Consider the following 5664-nt stretch of genomic DNA (forward strand, 5'->3'; position numbering starts at 1 on the left):
ATTAAAACTCCATAACCATAAGTATTGCGTGAGTGTTAGCAATTGTGAAAGACTAAATGATAGTTGAGTATGTGGACTTGCTGAAAAGCTCTTATGTTGACTCTTTCCGATGTTATGATAAATTGCAATTGCCTCAATGACTGAGATTATAGTTTGTTAGTTCTCAATGAAGTTTCGGGTTCATGCTTGACATTATGAATAGATTGTTACTTGAGCATAAGAAATCATATGACAATATATATATATATATATATATATATATATATATATATATATATATATATATATTGCTATTATAAGAATGATCATGATGCCCTCATGTCCGTATTTTATTTTATCGACACCTCTATCTCTAAACATGTGAACATATTTTTCGTTATTGGCTTCCGCTTGAGGACAAGCGAGGTCTAAGCTCGGGGGAGTTGATGCGTCCATTTTGCATCATGCTTTTATATCAATATTTATTGCATTATGGGTTGTTATTACACGTTATGTCACAATACTTATGGCTATTCTCTCTTATTTTACAAGGTTTACATGAAGAGGGAGAATGCCGGCACCTGGGATTCTGGGCTGGAAAAGGAGCAAATATTGGAGACCTATTCTGCACAGCTCCAAAAGTCCCGAAACTCCACGAAAGTCATTTTGGGAATTAATGAAAAATATTGAGCAGAAGAAGTACCAGAGGGGGCCCACACCCTGGCCACGAGGGTGGGGGGCGCGCCCTACCCCCTGGGCGCGCCCCCATGCCTTGTGGGCCACCTGGCACCCCTCCGGTGCCCATCTTCTGCTATATGAAGTCTTTTACCCTGGAAAAAAATCATAAGCAAGCTTACGGGACGAAACTCCGCCGCCACAAGGCGGAATCTTAGCGGAACCAATCTAGGGCTCTGGCGGAGCTGTTCTGCCGGGGAAACTTCCCTCCGGGAGGGGGAAATCATCACCATCGTCATCACCAACGATTCTCTCATCGGGAGGGGGTCAATCTCCATCAACATCTTCACCATCACCATCTCCTCTCAAACCCTAGTTCATCTCTTGTATCCAATCTTTGTATCAAAACCTCAGATTGGCGCCTGTGGGTTGCTAGTAGTGTTGATTACTCCTTGTAGTTGATGCTAGTTGGTTTATTTGGTGGAATATTATATGTTCAGATCCTTAATGCATATTAATACCCCTCTGATTATGAACATGTATATGCTTTGTGAGTAGTTACGTTTGTTCCTGAGGACATGGGTGAACTCTTGCTATTAGTAGTCATGTGAATTTGGTATTCGTTCGATATTTTGATGAGATGTATGTTGTCTCTCCTCTTGTGGTGTTATGTGAACGTTGACTACATGACACTTCACCATTATTTGGGCCTAGAGGAAGGCATTGGGAAGTAATAAGTATATGATGGGTTGCTAGAGTGACAGAAGCTTAAACCCTATTTTATGTGTTGCTTCGTAAGGGGATGATTTGGATCCACATGTTTCATGCTATGGTTAGGTTTACCTTAATACTTCTTTTGTAGGTGTGGATGCTTGCAATAGGGGTTAATCATAAGTGGGATGCTTGTCCAAGAAAGGACAGTACCCAAGCACTGGTCCACCCACATATCAAATTATCAAAGTAACGAACGTGAATCGTATGAGCGTGATGAAAACTAGCTTGACGATAATTCCCATGTGTCCTCGGGAGCGCTTTTCTCTATATTAGAACTTGTACAGGCTCGTCCTTTGCTACAGAAAGGATTGGGCCACCTTGCTGCACCTTATTTACTTTTATTGCTTGTTACCCGTTACAAATTATTTTATCACAAAACTATTTGTTACTGATAATTTCAGTGCTTGCAGAGAATACCTTACTGAAAACCGCTTGTCATTTCCTTCTGCTCCTCGTTGGGTTCGACACTCTTACTTATTGAAAGGACTATGATAGATCCCCTACACTTGTGGGTCATCAGGATCCCCTCCTCCTCACTTCCCACTATATATAGAGGGGTAGAGGAGGGCAGCCGCACCCGTCTATGCCACAGCACTGCCCTCCATCTCCCTCGTAGTCTTCTTCCTCTCCGTAGTGCTTAGCGAAGCTCTCCTGAGATTCCACCACCGCTGTCACCACGTCGTCGTGCTACCGGAGGCCTCGAGCTACTACTTCACCATCACTCGCTGGATCGAGGAGGTGAAGGCATCATCAAGCCGTACATGTGTTGAACGCGAAGGTGCCATCCGTTCAACACTTGGACCGGAGTTTGCGGGATGGATCGTGATTGGATTGCGAAGACGTTCGACTACATCAACCGCGTTTCTTAACCCTTCCGCTTAGCGATGTACAAGAGTATGTAGATCTAATCTCTCCACTCATAGATGGTCATCTCCTAGATTGATCTTGGTGAGCGTAGGAATTTTTTTGTTTCCCATGCAACATTACCCAACAATAAGTGAGGCACAAGAGTAAATGACAAACTACTCCAAAAAGATATAGGTGAAGATCAAGCGAGTAGTTAAGTAAATGGGTAGCTATGTGAGGACTCTCTCTCATTTAAAAACTTTCAGATCTAAATATTTTATTAAAATGGCAAGCAAAAAAAATAAAATGACATTCCAAGAATAGCACACATCATGTGAAGAAGCAAAAACTTGGGTTCAACCGATACTAACCGATAATTCTTCATGAAGAAAGGTGGGATGCCTACCGGGGCATCCCCAAGCTTAGATGCTTGAGACTTCTTGGAATATTAACTTGGGATGCCTTGAGCATCCCCAAGCTTGAGCTTTTGTGTCTCCTTAATTCCTCTCATATCACGGTTTCCCTAAGTCCTAAAAACTTCATCCACACAAAACTCAACAAGAACCCGTGAGATAAATTAGTATAAATCAATGCAAAAACCTTATCATTCTCTACTGTAGCAAATCACTAAAATTACAATTTAATATTACATACTAAATGCCTCTGCATATTTAATACTCATATTCTCAAATAGAATCACTAAACAAGCAAACATATGCAAACATAATAGCAATCTGTGTAAACAGGACAGTCTGTAAAGGATGGAAGAAGATTCATACTTCTTTAACTCCGAAAATTCTGAAACTTTACCACACTATAGAAAATTTATAATAACTTACTGTCTAAAAATTTAAAGATTTTATCACGTTCCGACTTTCCAGAAGAATTCAGACAATAATAGAAAACTTTATGTTTTCAAAAAACAACATGTAGAATTGCAAAATAAGCATGATAAAGGCTATACTTGATATTTTCATTGAAATAAAAGATACAAAACATTATTCTAACTAGAAGCAAGGAAACCCTAATAAAATAAAATGACGCTCCAAGCAAAACACATATCCTGTGACGAAGAAAATATAGCTCCAAGTGAGGTTACCGATAATGTTAGAGACGAAAGAAGGGATGCCTTCCGGGGCATCCCCAAGCTTAGTTGCTTGGTTCTTCCTTGAATATTACCTTGGATAATTATGTTACTGGATGTAAAAGTTTTTTCTTTTCCATAGAATCAAATCAATAATCTTCCAAGCCATCCCAAAGGCCTTACTTGGCACGAACACTAATAAAAACACTAAAACACAATCATAAGAGAAGTATAATTGCATATTTATTGAAAAACAGAAGTAAAAAAGTAAAAACATAAAATAAAATTGGGTTGCTTCCCAACAAGCGCTATTGTTTTACGCCCCTATCTAGGCATATTGCATAGATCTAGGTATTGTCATCTTTGGTATTCAATTCCATAGATGCATTTTTGTTGCGAGTTTTTTCAAATATAACATGAAACACATTCATAGAGATTTTAGCATTGGCAAGTTGCCCGTCTGCAAATTCCCCTTGGTTACCGGCTACAATCCAAGAATATTGTTGATTAACATCATTGAAAACTTGTTGGATCATACTCATAGGAGGAACTTCCTTTTTAAGGTTTTCATCAAAGATGCAATCATTTCGCATTAGATGCCTTAATAAATAATCACTATTGTAAAGAATCCCATATATTACCGGTTTTTCACGGTTCATACCATAAAAATCAAAGATATCCCTAGCTCTTGCACTATGTGATCATACTCATTCATAAGGACAAGGATAGCTATCCTTTTAGCTCTAGGATTTTTTATAACAGGCAACTCGTAAAACAATCTTTGCAAAGTAGGATGAGTGCGGATAAATTTTCTCTCAAGTTTAAGAACAAGTGCAAAAATAGCTTCTGCATAGCTTTTAGTTCTTTTAAGTATAGGAACATAATCACAAGTTAAATTTCCAATGCAATTAAAGAATTCTTGGATGACATTTTTTCCTATAACATTCCCTTGTCCCAAGACAAAAGTTTTAGCATCAAGACTAGTGGAACTTCCAATTTTAGGAGTCCTACCATCATCTGTTTCTCCCATACCAAAATCACTCGTAATGAAAGTTTTTGAGACAAGTAAACAAAGCAAACGAAAAAGCGAATGGAAAGAAGGCAAATATTTTTTATGTTTCTGAAAGAATTTAGAAGTGGACGAGAGGAAAACGAAGGGCAATGACAAATAATGTAAATGCAAGGGATGAGATTTTATGATGGGTACTTGGTAGGCTTGATGTAGATCCTCCCCGACAATAGCACTAGAAATTCTTCCTGCTACTTCTTGAGCTTGCGTTTGTTTTTCCCTTGAAGAGGAAAGGGTGATGCAACAAAGTAAAGATAAGTATTTCTCTTAGTTGAGAACCAAGGTATCAATCCAGTAGGAGGAATATACAAGTCACTAATGATTGCACCTACACAAACAAACAAATACTTGCGCCCAACATGATAAAGGGGTTGTCAATCCCTTCACAGTTACTTGCAAGGATGAGATTTGATAGTGATAGATATAAAAGATAAGTAAAAGTGCTATATAAATAAAAGTAAATAAATTGCAGTAAGGTATTTTTGTGTTTTTGGTTTTATAGATCTGAAAATAATATGATAAAAGATAGACCCGAGGGGCATACTTTTCACTAGAGGCTTCTCTCTTGAAAGAAAGCATACGATGGGTAAACAAATTACTGTTGAGCAACTGATAGAAAAGCGCAAAGTTATGACGATATCTAAGGCAATGATCATGTATATAGGCATCATGTCCGTGACAAGTAGACCGACTCCTGCCTACATCTACTACTATTACTCCACACATCGACCGTTATCCAGCATGCATCTAGTGTATTAAATTAACATGAATGGAGTAACACCTTAAGTAAGATGACATGATGTAGAGGAATAGATCCAAACAATATGAACAAACCCCACCTTTTTATCTTTAGTGGCAACAATACAAATACGTGTCATGTCCCTTTCTGTCCTTGGGCATAAGCACCGCAAGATTGAACCCATTACAAAGCACCTCTCCCATGGCAAGAAAATCAATCTAGTTGGCCAAACCAAATCAGTAGATCAGAGAGAAATACAAAGCTATCTAACCATGCATAAAAGAGTTCAGAGAAGACTCAAATAATATTCATAGATAATCTGATCATAAATCCACAATTCATCTGATCTCAACAAACGCACCACAAAAGAAGATTATATCGAATAGATCTCCAAGAACATCGAGGAGAACATTGTATTGAAGATCAAAGAGAGAGAAGAAGCCATCTAGCTATTAGCTATGGACCCTAAGGTCTGTGGCAAACTACTCACACATCATC

Source organism: Triticum dicoccoides, chromosome 1B, assembly GCF_002162155.2.
Source record: "Triticum dicoccoides isolate Atlit2015 ecotype Zavitan chromosome 1B, WEW_v2.0, whole genome shotgun sequence".
Classification (NCBI taxonomy): Eukaryota; Viridiplantae; Streptophyta; class Magnoliopsida; order Poales; family Poaceae; genus Triticum; species Triticum dicoccoides.